General features: G+C 41.1%; 1 protein-coding gene across 1 annotated transcript in view; it reads right to left on the bottom strand.

Annotated features, from left to right (window-relative positions):
• Positions 1-13800, bottom strand: part of FBXO42 (F-box protein 42) — a 104381-nt gene extending 90581 nt beyond the window's left edge. Inside the window, exon 1 of the mRNA XM_041768264.1 lies at positions 13696-13800. The gene's annotated coding sequence lies outside the window, so the exon portion shown is untranslated. The remainder of the gene's footprint in view (positions 1-13695) is intronic.

The raw sequence follows: 13800 nt of genomic DNA, 5'->3' as shown, positions 1-13800 counted from the left end.
GGATAGAGTCCCACATCAGGCTCCCTGCATGGGGCCCGCTCTTCCCTCTGCCTGCGTCTCTGCTTCTCTCTCTCTCAGTCTCTCTCTCATGAATAAATAAATTAAATTTAAAAAAATAAATAAAATCTTGGGGTGTCTGGGTGGCTCAGTTGGTTAAGTGCTGACTCTTGATTTTGGCTTAGGTCATGATCTTGGGGTCATGTGGGAGGGCACCTGTTGAGCTCTGAGCTCAGTAGGGAGTCTGCTTGAGGATTCTCTCTCCCTCTGCCTCAGTCTCTCCCCCCACTCATGTGTGCACTGATAATTTTTTTAAATAAAATCTTTAAAAATAAATACAATAGTTTCAGCTAATAGTGCACAGCAAAAATCAACCTGCCAAAAGGTAAAAAGAGACACCCAATTATTAGGAACTCAGGCAAAAAAGAGGAAATCTCTCACTGGCAATTTCTTAAGGTCCCAATGCTTCTCAAGTTTTAATGTGGATCTCATTAAACTACAGATTTGGATTCAGTAGGCCTAGAGTGAGACCTGACATTCTGCATTCTAACTCTGGTGATGCCAATGCTATTGCCTGTCTATGGACTCAGAATATAAAGTTCTTAAGTAACTATTAAAATGTGGCTGGTGTCAGAATGATTAAAGAAAAGGGAATCAAAGAGGAACACAAACCATAGAAAACTATAGGAAACAACTGAGGGTTGCTGCTGGGGCAGTAGGTGGGGGGATGGGGTAACTGAGTGATAGCCATAAGGAGGGCATTTGATGTGATGAGTGCTAGGTGTTATATGCAACTGATGAATCACTAAACTCTACCCCTGAAACTAATAAAACACTATATATTAATTAACTGAATTTAAATTTAAAAAAAGGGAATCTGGGCAGCCTGGGTGGCTTACTGGTTTGGCGTTGCCTTCGGCCCAGGGCATGATCCTGAAGACACGGGATTGAGTTCCATGTCGAGCTCCTTGCATGGAGCCTGCTTCTCCTTCTGCCTGTGTCTCTGCCTCTCTCTCTCCCTGTGTCTCTCATGAATAAATAAATAAAATCTTTAAAAAAAGGAAAAAAAAAGAGAATCAACAGTTATTGAGAGTATGTGCCAGCTGCCTTATTTCATTTAATCCTTACCTCAACTCTATGAGGGGCATATTATCAGTCCATGTTTGGAGGATAACAGGGTTCAGATAAATTAATTTGCCCAGGATTACATAGCTTTGTAAAAAGAGGAACCAGAATTTGAATCGAATTCTATGATTCCATTTTTTAAAAGGAGAGTATAAATCAGGCTTCGAAATTAATTTAAAATAATTCTCAAAAAATAACTCTAACATGTTCCATTTCACAGTATCTTGCATACAGACTTTTATCTTCCCCCATTAGTTCATTCTTCAAATCAGCCTTCCCTTTATTGTTATTCCCTCTGTTATGATGCTGGTCATTGTTATTTAAACTACTATAGTTAACATGTATCTAACATCTAACTTCCCTGATTTTATTCTCTGGCCCCATCAATCTATTTGGAAGTCTCTACAAAGTAGTGCTTTTAAAACTTGACCTGACATTCTCATTTACATGCTTCTATGTCTTGCATGCTTCACTGAGCAATAGCTTTAAAATATGTCTAACAGGGACGCCTGGGTGGCTCAGGACGTGAACCTGGAGTTCCGGAATCGAGTACCACATTGGGCTCCTGCAGGGAGCTGCTTCTCCTCCTTCTGCCTATGTCTCTGCCTCTATGTCTCTCCTGAATAAATAAATAAAATCTTTTTAAAAATAAAAAATAATAAAATAATAAAATATGGCTAATAAAATTTCTAGAAAAATATATTATAGTAGGAGATCTTAGAGATTACAGAACAATTGAACCCTTTAAACGATAAGGAGAAACTGAAGTCAGAAAACATGCAACTTCCTAAGGTTGTGCAGGTAATTGTTGGCAAAACAGAACCTGTGTCTTTTGTTTTTCAGCTCAGTGCTCCTTCTAACACATCATACCAAAATCTACTTTCAAAAGAGTGGCAGTAAAGCATTACTTATTGATATTTATCAAAGACTAGCTAGATGAACAAATCCAGCACATCCACGCAACAAAACTGCAAAAAAAAGATGAAGGATTACCTCTGTTCCAGTATGGCATGATTTCCAAGATACAGCAAGAGAGAAAGGTGCTGAACAGTGTACATACTATGACAACCTTTCATGTAAAAAAGAAGAAAAATGAATATATGCAGATATTTGCTTATTCTTTTTTTTTAAGATTTTATTTATTTATTCATGATAGACACACGGAGAGAAAGAGAGGCAGAGACACAGGCAGAGGGAGAAGCAGGCTCCCGGCATGGAGCCCGACACAGGACTTGATCCCGGGACTCCAGGATCGCGCCCTGGGCCAAAGGCAGGCGCTAAACCACTGAGCCACCCAGGGATCCCGATATTTGCTTATTCTTGCAAAAAGAAACACTGAAAGGATAAACCAAAAACTAACAAAAATTAGGAGAGTCCAAGTACCAACCATGTAGCCCATCATGGCAACCACTCCTCGTGGTCCCAGCTCTGAAAGTGGCAGCAGGACTTCATCCTTCCTCCATATTCTTTAAAAGTTCTGGTAAAGGAATGCCTGGGTGGCTCAGCAGTTGGGCATCTGCCTTTGGCTCAGGTCGTGATCCTGGAGTCCTGGGATCAAGTCCCACATTGGGCTCCCTACATGGAGCCTGCTTTTCCCTCTGCCTCTCTCTCTCTCTGTGTCTCTCATGAATAAATAAAATCTTAAATATAAAAAAAAATAAAAATAAAAGTTCTGGTAATACCATCTATCCCTTAGGTTCCTCCAACTCTTGAGATGACAGTTTCATCCTACAGTTATGAATCTCCATTTGAATATCTAGTACATTTTCCATCCTCTTGACTGGATCCTGACAGAATGAATGTTAAGGATAAAAGAATCACAAAAAAAAAAAAAAAAAAAAAAAAAAGAATCACAAAGGAATCTTAAATTTGCCTCAGTAATTTTGTTAGTAATATGGATATATATATATATTTATATATTTTAAGATTTTATTTATTCTTGAGAGACACAGAGATAGACAGAGAGAGAGAGAGACGCAGAGACACAGGCAGATGGAGAAGCAGGCTCCATGCAGAGAGCCCTACAAAGTGGGACTAGATCATGGGTCTCCAGGATCACACCCTGGGGCAAAGGTGGTGCTAAACTGCTGAGCCACCTGGGCTGCCCCATGGATACTATATTTTTAAAATTTCTTACATCTATTGTAAGATAAAGCAAATAAGTGTGAATGGTACTTAAAAACCAAGATTTCCAGCTAAAAAGAGACAAATATAAAATCTAAAGAAAAAAACCTTCCAATATGTTCAAATTAAACTGTAAACAGCAATATGAAGTTTTTATCTAAAAAACATTTTCCAATTCTGCCCACTGAAAGGATCTAGAAATAATGAAGACCCAGTAGCAATAAGCATTCCTAGCTCTCAGATCTTGGGTTTCAAATGACATTCTTCATAAAAGAAACTAGATTTTCCTAGAAAAAATGACTGATTTCAGTCAAGAACAGGGAAAGTACAAGGTGACTGTGGAATATCTTGTGACAGAAAACAATCCAAAGATCAATGGGGGCATGTCAAGGGACACCCAGAGCTTAAAGAGTCATATACTAGGGACACCTGAGTGGCTCCCTAGGAGGAGTTGAGCATCCTTCTTTGGCTCAGGGCGTGATCCCAGATTCCGGGGTTCAAGTCCCACATCGGGCTTCCTGCATGGAGCCTGCTTCTCCCTCTGCCTGTGTCTCTGTCTCTCTCTGGTGTCTCCAATGAATAAATAAATAAAATCTTAAAAAAAAAAAGGGGGGGGGGGAGACATATATTAGACAACGTTCAGTGTCAAAAAGATTAATGGCTGCAACTACACATAAAATAAATAATAAATAACAATCATGCACCTACAGTGATACAGAAACAGCAAAGAAACTTATTTGCCACCACTGAGGTGACCAATTCTTTACTAAGAAAATTTACAATGAAAGGCAAAGAATTAAACCCTCTACCTTATTAGGAGGGATTTTTAGTAGCTCATTCTCAGTTGATGGTATCTTGCCAGCTACTAAGTGTGGAAGGAAGAGTAATAATAATCATCCTTCTGCAACTTCCAGTGAAATAACTGATTCTGACAAAGATCATTAATGGATGCTAAACAAAAGACAGTTGAGAAATAGCATAATTATGTTATGTTAAATTGCCACCCCACAGATTATTGATCACTGTTAAGGGTAAGTAAGCTTTACAAAAGAAAGATGAAGATTTTCATAATAACCAGGTTATCAAATTTAACATTATTATAATGGAAAAATACAGCACCAAGGGTGATACTAGTATACAATATTACAAAAGATTGCAAATGTAAATATAATCGAGCCTTTACCGTCCTCTTAAAAGAGGATAAAGGGGTTAAATGACAGAAGTGAAACATTGAGACAATCATGAATGTGGAGGAGTCCACCAGAGAACCAGACTGGTACCTTCAAAAAGTCAATGCCAGTTAAGGAAAGAAAAAAGGGGGGTTTGGGGGGAGAGGACTATTTTAGAGTAAGAAGCAAAAGCTAATTAAAGCCAAACGCGGGCAGCCCCGGTGGCGCAGCAGTTTAGCGCCGCCTGCAGCCCGGGGTGTGATCCTGGAGACCCCGGATCGAGTCCTGCATCGGGCTTCCTGCATGGAGCCTGCTTCTCCCTCTGCCTGTGTCTCTGCCTCTCTCCTCGCTCTCTCTGAATGAATAAATAAATAAATAAATCTTTAAAAAAAAAAAATAAAACAAATAAAGCCAAACGCAATTTAGGAATCCTGACTGGATCCTGGCTCTTACTTTAGTCCTCTGCACTTGTTCTCTCTGTTCCAAGCTTAACATTGAACATTCTTCCTTGTGTCTTTCTGAATATGACCTTCTCACAGAGGCCTTCTCTAAACCATCCTATCTCAGCCTTCCCCTTCTGCTCCATGTCATTATCACATCACCCTGCTTTATTTTCTTTGTAGTACTTACTACTATAAGAAATTTTATTCATTAATTGCTTTCTCCAATCTCAAATATAAGATCCAGGAAACTACAGACCTTGCCTATTTTATCTACTCTATCCTTAATATCTTGAACTATTCCTAGCACATAATAGTATTCAACAAATATTTGTTAAATGGACCAATGAACAAAAAGGCAACAAAGATTTAATAGACACTTGGGATTATACAATGTCTCAGTTCATGAGAAACATCAATCTGCAAGAATTGAAAGTATACACTAAATGAATATCTGAGTGCCTAATACGTAAGCACTAAATGTGCCTACAAAGCACTAAAGATATTACATATGAATTACACTGCATGATACATTCCTTTTAAGCTATTTGGCAGAAACTAATTAGCAAAATAATTTTCTTTGCGGGGCAGCCTGGGTTGCTCATCGGTTTAGCGTGCCTGCCTTTGGCCCGGGGCCTGATCCTGGAGACCCGGCATCTAGTCCCCCATAGGGCTCCCTGCATGGAGCCTGCTTCTCCCTCTGCCTGTGTCTTTGCCTCTCTCTCTGTGTGTGTGTGTGTGTGTGTCTCTCATGAATAAATAAATAAAATCTTGAAAAAATAAGTTTTCTTTTGGATATTAACTTTTTTTTAGATTTTATTTATTTTATTTATACAGAGCTACAGAGAGAGGAAAGGAAAAAAGAGAGAGAAAAAAAAAAGAGGGGAAGGGAAGGGAAGAAAAGAAAAGGCCCAGGGTGCCTGGGTGGCTCAGTTGGTTGAGCCTTTGGCTCAGGACATGATCCCAGGGTCTTGGCTTAGGGCTCCCTGCTCAGCAGGGAGTTTGCTTCTCCCTCTGCCTCCCTAGCCGCCCATGCTCTCCCTCACATTTGTGTGTGCTAATAAAAATAAATCTTTAAAAGAAAAAAAGAAAGGCCCTCTACCTAGGAAGATAAATGTTCCAACTGTACACCCAAGCATAAGATACACAGAGGCAAGGCAAGGTACAATGAAGTCATACGGAAAGTTCAAAAGTTAAGCAGGGGAAGTAGACACAAATTACGATGGGTTCTTGATCAGAGGAAAAACATTAAACAATATCCCTTAAGACTGGTCTGTCAAAATACTGTCACCTCAATCTCAACCATTTCCAAAGATTACTGAGAAAAATATCTCAAATAACAGCAGCTTCTGTTTGTTGAGTGTTTACCATGTGTTAGGCATTTAGTTAAATATTTTACACATATGTCATGAGATAGGAATTGTAATTGCCATTTGAAGATGAGGGAGACTGAGAGCATAAAACTAGCAAATGGCAGGGCCCTGGCAACAAAAGCAGCTAAAAACTATGACACTAATTCAGTCTGCTTTCAGCTCATGAAAGCCTGGTCTAGAGTGATGGTAAAGACAGGCAAATCTAAGGGATACTGAGAAAAAGAATACAGAACTACAGATTTTTTAAAAAAAAATCTTCCCAGTTTTACAGTCTATTAGATCAGAATAAAATTATTCTACCTATGGATGTGGGAATATTGAGAAGTGAAGGTTTTTACCCTAACAGAAGAGAGAGATGAGATAATAGACTCTGTTGTAAACACTTGGACAGCTGAGTTAGAGGATATGCTCTATGACGTCCCTAGAGAACCAAGAAGCATAAAAAGAAAGATCACACCTAGACGGATTTAAGAGACATCAGAGCAGGGGTGTTAAAAAGAGCCATGCATAAACCCAGGTCTCTAATCAAGGGTGGAAAGAGAAGCCCAGGAGAGAAACAAAACAAAACAAAAAACATGCATTCCTGCGACAGGACAGGTATGCCACTGGGACTATACCATAAAGAAGTTAGGAGACTATGCTCCCCTTGTCCTTGTCCCAGTTTTACTCTTTTTATTTATTTATCTATTTATCTTTATAACTTCTACACCCAACACAGGGCTCAAACTCATGAACCCACAATCAAGAGCCTCCACGATTGAGCCCCACGGGGATCAATCCACTGATTGAGCCAGTCAGGCTACCCTTGTCTCGTTTTAAGGTTCCATAAAGACAATACAATAATATCTAACATTTGGATGTTTATATGTGCTATGCAATGTGCTAAGAAGTTCACATACATTCCCATATTTAATTGTCCCACAACACAGGCATCATTATCCTCATTTTTTCAGATGAAAAACTGAGACTTAAAGAAGCTACGATTCATACTTAAAAAACTAGGGTAGGGGCAGCCTGGGCAGCAGTTTAGTGCCGCCTTCAGCCCAGGGCATGATCCTGGAGACCCAGGATCAAGTCCCACGTCGGGCTCTCTGCATGGAGCCTGCTTCTCCTTCTGCCTGTGTCTCTGCCTCTCTCTCTCTCTGTCTCTCATGAATAAATAAAAGCTTTTTAAAAATAAACAAACAGGTAAATAAATAAACAAACAAACTAGGGTATAAGCCTGAGTCTACCTGGGGCCAAAGCCTAGGAATTAATTACTATGGTAAAATAAATGGTTATCAAGCCATCCCACAGAGCATATATAAACCATTAAAATTGTGTTATTAATAAATCCATAACATAAAATTTGCCATTTTAACCATTTTTAAGTGTGCACTTTGGTGGTCTTATGTACATTCACTGTTGTACAACTATCCCCACCATCTATCTCCATAACCTGTAATCATCCTAAACTGAGACTCCATAACATTAAACAATAATCTCCACAATCCTCAACTCAGCCCCTGGCAACTACCATTCTACTTTCTGTTTCTATGAATTTGAATGCTTTAGGTACATCATATAGGTGCAATCATATAGTACTTGTTCTTTTTTGTCAAGCTTATTTCACCTATAATCCCATCAAGGTTTGTTACCATTAAGTTACTTTTAAAATAAATAAAATGTGAAATTTTAATCCACTGGTCATTATGCATCTCTACAGAGAATCACATTCCCAAACTCCATGATGTATGAAACAGACTTTTGGAGGAGAAAACTGCAATTAGTGAGAAAGGGGGAGAGGTGAAAACAGGCAACAAATCAAAATTTGAAGGACACACAGGAAAGTAAACCTTTAGATTCAGTCGTAAGGAAGAGAGCAGGTTGCTTGATCTTGACTAGACCAAAGGATCTATTTGGGAAGATGTTATTAAGTATCAAATCAAAAGTTAGGAAAACAATCCTGAACAACACAATGCAAACAAAACACTGTTGATCCCAAGACAAGATACTGTTCCTTTCTGGCAAAAGATATCAAGACTACTAATAAAAAAGCTTTAGTAGCACGGGGCTGGCTCAGCTGGTGAGGCATGTGACTCTTCACCTCAGGGTTCTAAGTTCAAGCCCCATGTTGGGTACAGAGGTTGCTTAAAAACAAAACCTTAAAAAAAAATAAGCTTAAAAAATATTGAAATAGAAGGATAAATTCCATTTCCCCTGACTTCTATTTAAAAAGCCAGGAGAGGGATCCCTGGGTGGCGCAGCGGTTTGGCGCCTGCCTTTGGCCCAGGGCACGATCCTCGAGACCGCGGATCAAATCCCATGTCGGGCTCCCGGTGCATGGAGCCTGCTTCTCCCTCTGCCTGTGTCTCTGCCTCTCTGCCTCTCTCTCTCTCTCTCTCTCTCTCTCTCTCTCTCTGTGACTATAATAAATAAATAAAAAAATAAAATAAAAATAAAATAAAAATAAAAAATAAAAAATAAAAAGCCAGGAGAGGGCAGCCGGGTGGCTCAGTGATTTAGTGCCGCCTTCAGCCCAGGGCGTGATCCTGGAGACCCAGGATTGAGTCCCACATCGGGCTCCCTCCAATGAAGCCTGTTTCTCCCTCTGCCTGTGTCTCTGCCTCTCTCTCTCTCCCTCTCTCTCTCTCTCTCATAAATAAAAATAAAATATTTTAAAAATAATAAAAATTAAAAAATAAAAAGCCAGGAGATGGGAGAGGCAGCATTTTAATAAAAGTGTATTGATGAATTTATAATTAAGATCAATCTTTCTCCAAACCATGCACCAAGAAGTTCATTCTGGAAAAAAAATTACCTGTTCTCTATTAGCAACATGAACCAAGCATTTAAAATGAGAATAACAGGGGCACCTGGGTGGTATAGTAGGTTAAGCATCTGACTCTTGGTTTTGGCTCAGGTTGTGATCTCATGGTTGTGAGACGAGCCCCGTGTAGGGCTCTGCAGACAGGGCAGCGTCTGCTTGAGATTCATTCTCTCCCTCTCCCAGCCAGGAGTTTGCTTCTCCCTCTGCCCCTTCCTCTGCTCATGCATGCACATACACTCACTCCTTCTCTCTCTCTCTCTCTCAAATAAATATAATATTTTTAAAAGAAAAAAAGAAAAAAAAAGGAGAAACTTTATCAGAAATAATCAAAATTTAAAGCAAATTTGCTTTCCAATACACCCATGAGTAAAGTAAGGAAGAGCAAAATTAAGCTACAGGAATATCACTAAGTTGTAATTTTACAAGACATTGAGAAGGTCACAAAAAAACAATTTAGTTATTTTTGTCTTTTTCCCAACACTTTTGTTGTTGTTGTTGTTGTTTAAAATAAGCTAAGGCAGGGCACCTGGGTGGCTCAGTCAGTTAAGCACTGAACTCATGATTTCAGTTCAGGTCATGATCTCATGGGTTGTGGAACTGAGCCCCACATCAGGCTCTGCACTCTGACTATTTCTCTCCCTCTGTCTCTCTCCCTCTGCCTCTGCCCTTCTCCTTGGCACACGCTCTCAAATCAATCAATCAATCAATCTTAAAGTAAGTTATATGGCCAACATGGGGCTTAAACCCACAATCCAGAGATGAAGAGCAGTATGCTCTATCAACCGAGCCAGCCAGGACCCCTAGGTCACAAAAAACAACTTAGAAAACAAGCTAACAGGTGGGATGGCTCAGTCAGTTGAGTATTCAACCCTTGGTTTTGCCTCAGGTCATGATCTCAGGGTCCTGAGATTAAGCCCCACATGGGGCTCCACACTCAGCATGGAGTCTGCTTGAGATCCTCTCTCCCTCTGCCCCAGCAACCCCACAATCGTATGTGCACTCTCTCTAATAAATAAATCTTTTTTTAAAAAAGAAAAAAAGAACAGAAGCTGAATTATGAGCACACCACAATACCAGGCAATTTTATTTTTTTCAAGTTTATTTACTTAAGTAATCCCTACACCCAACATGAGGCTTCAACTCACAACCCTGAGATCAAGAGTCACATGCTCTTCCAACTGAGATAGCCAGGCACCCCAAGACTAAGCAATTTTAAAATGACTTGTCTATACATCATATCCTTCTGTATATGTAACAAACAATACAGAAACATAAACAGACACATCACCTTCACTTTTTGTCAACCACAACCTTAAAGCCCTCATTTTCAGTATTGCTTGTTTACATGGTAACATGTAAACATGAATGTTACCAAATTGTTTTTTAACGTTACCAAATTGTAAATGTTCAGCTACCACATAAAGATTCTACACATCCAAAAACTCATAAAATTTTTGCAATATAGGCAACAGCATGCTAAGTTAATTATATAAAACTACTAAGCACTAAGATGAGGAACTTGTATTGAGATATAGAAGTTCAATACCAGAGATGCAAGCAACCTCAATTCACATGAATTGATTCTCTAAAATAGTTCAGTAGGGCGCCTGGGTTAAGTGTCTGGCTCAGGGTGTGATCCTAGAGTCCCGGGATCAAGTCCCACATTGGGCTCCTGAACAGAGTCTGCTTCTCCCTCTGTGTTTCTCACTCTCTCTCTCTCTCTCTCTCTGTGTGTCTCTCATGAATAAATAAATAAAATCTTTAAAAATAATAATAAAATAGTTTAGTATAGTCCTGGTTTAAGTTGTCAGCTTCACCCAAAAAGGAAAAGAACCTTCACACTTATTTTGGGAAGGAAGAAGACAGTACTAGAAACCACTTACAGTCAACATTCTAAGGGATTGACAACTAAACATTAACTAAACGTGATCAAATTAAAATCATACATTGCTTCTTATGCCAGTTTACAAAACAAAAACATCATCACTCTAAAGTTGTCACCATTTAGTAATCTGAGATATTTTCATTGCAGCTGCAATGTTTGTGTTTGTTGCCTGGCATATGACTCACTCTCAGGTTCTCCCAAGACTCTGCTGGATTTTTGAGAATGCAGCAATCATAACTGGGGCATACTGTGTGGGAAGTGTCATGACAGTGAATGAATAAAAGGGGGAAAGAACTCATGATACAAAATTTTTTGTGTTTTTATAAAAAGCAAGTCACTCACAAAAGGCAGATTTTTCTGCAAAATAGGAAAGGCTGGGGAGCCATTCTGGCCCCGAGAAGCCTTCCTTGACTCCCTTGGTTGCATTCTCTGCACTTCTTACACTACAATATACTTAACTATTTTCCTTGTCTGGCTCCCCAACCAGACCGTAGGCAACCTGAGACCAAAAGGTGTCCCATCTTAGTAACATTAGTACCTACTTCCCCAAATGCCCAGTGTATATAGAGGGTCCTCAGTAGGGGCTTTCATAAAATTGATCACTGAATAATCTTACATTTACCAGTTATTTTGCAAAGGACCCTCAAAAAACATTACCTCTTTTGACCCTCACAACAATCTTGAAGTGGAAAAGGCATTAGTTAACCAAACGGCTTCTGCCTTTATAAACAGCTGTTAATCAACTAAAACAACCTTAAAATCACAAAAGATAATGACTTATTTTTTCATCTTTGAGAGAACTTCTCCTTTGGGACCTCAATATTCTTGTAAAACCCAGAAGTTTTACTAGCATTTTCTATGCCTGCTCTTCCTAATATGTAGGAATCACACACAGTTCTCAATCTTACAGAAGAGTCTGACTACATAAAGTAGTGTCATATGAAGACTCCTTTAGGTATCAGACAGCAAGCAGCATCCTAAGCTATTTTTCCTGATGCTGTTCTTTTTGTGACACTGAGAAGGAATTGCAAAGGGCAAAATGCTGGAAAGTGAATGATGTCATGGATGTCATGAAGTTGCATCAATACCTGATGATGATTTAGCACAACAATGCAACACATTATGCGAAGAAGCATAATGTCAAACCATCAGGATGTTTTACTGCATTAATTTCACGACTCGTCGCAAACTGAAATTTAAGGTGGCTCTCCAAATTTCTGCGATGAAGTTATTTGTTCAGGTTTATGTCCTTATGACAGGCACTAAGAAAATCTACAAATCTCTGTGGGAAAGCCTTTTAAGAAAAGCTCCAAAAAATAGCTAATATTAAACCCAGCAGTCATTTTAACAACTTACCCACTTTTCAAAGTAGACAAAAACACCCGTGGGTCAGTGTAGATTGAGTAACAGATTTACACTGGGTTTGTCCAAAGCAAATAGTTACCGGGCGTAAAATGACAACACACAATAGAAAGGACGTCCAATCAGATGATACACATGAATATGCTCAAAGTTAGTAATTCGACACACAGAGTCACTATTCACTGTCAAAGCTACAGACTGGATTCTAATAGACAGCATTTCCCCTCTAATTTCCTTCTCCCCTTAAGCCCATGATGTCATCATTTTAAACACAAGCAAGACAAATTTAAGTCACAAAGACATTCGGTGTGTGTCCAAGCCAAAGCCACTGCCTCAACATTGTCCCCATAGCACAGCTCCAACTGATCCCATCCGGTCTTCGGGGAGGAAGAGATCACAAGGCTTCAAACCGGCTTCCCAACGTGAGAAACTCCATCAAAACCTCCCAATTAGCAGCCGAACCACAACCAAAACAAACAAACAAACAACAACAACAACAACAACAAAAAAACCAACTTACTCTCAAAAAGGCATAACAAGCATCGTGCAACGTCCTTGCCAGCACGTGAGAACCGGCAGGTGTCTGAACCTTCACCTGGAGCAGTCAGAATCCCACCACCGAAAAAAAGTCCCAAAGACTCTGGCAGTCAAGGAAAAGCAGCTTTTTTTTTTTTTTTTTTTTTTTTTAATTTTCCTAATGAATGAAATTCGGGACACGGTTAACAGACAAGAAGCAAGAAGCAATGAGCAATTCCGAACCTCAGCGACACGAGGGTTTTCGGGCGGACGGAGGCCTCCTCGGCACCAGGCTTACTCCGCAGGGACCGTATCACCATCTCCCCGGTCGCTCTCTCTCCGTCCACAAATTCGCTCCCACCCGCCCACCGCTCCCCTTTGCACAAACAATTCTCGCAGCCACAACGTGCATGGCTGTCTCCGCCGAGGGGACCTTGCTCCGAGAGCCAAGCGGTAGGACAGACAGGCTGCCTGGGGGGTTTTTATTTTTAAATGAAACAATTGCAAGATCGTCCCCTTTGCAGCTTCAGCTCCCCCCCGCCCCCCCCCCGCCGCCGCAGCCCCAGGTGGACGAGGGCTCTGGAAAGCCCTGGACCCCGGGTCCCCAGCGCGAGCCGTTAAAGATCCGGGGGCTGCGGGGGGGGAGCATCTGACACCCTCGCAGCCACCCTCGCCCTGGCCGTACACCCTCCCGTGGACCCGGGGACGGCAGCGGCTGGAATCCCTGCCTAACCCAGGGGGCGCGGGATGACGACAGCGAGGCCCCCGGGCCAGCCGGCACCCACCCCGGCGCGAGATGCGCGGCCGCCCCCCGCCCCCTGCGGGCCCGGGGCGTAAAGGGCAAGAAGGCGCCGGCGCCCCGCCGCGGCCCCAGGAGGGGGAGAAGCCGCCTCACCTGGCCTAGCCCGTGCCACGCTCTCAGGTTCGCTCCGCTGGCGACGGCGAAGAGGGAGCCGGGGGCAGGGCCAGAGCAGAGGGGCTCCGCCTCAGGCCGCGCTGG

Source organism: Vulpes lagopus, chromosome 8 (genome assembly GCF_018345385.1).
Source record: "Vulpes lagopus strain Blue_001 chromosome 8, ASM1834538v1, whole genome shotgun sequence".
Classification (NCBI taxonomy): Eukaryota; Metazoa; Chordata; class Mammalia; order Carnivora; family Canidae; genus Vulpes; species Vulpes lagopus.
The sequence above is the reverse complement of the archived record's forward strand: the minus strand, read 5'-3'. Positions and strand labels throughout refer to the sequence as shown.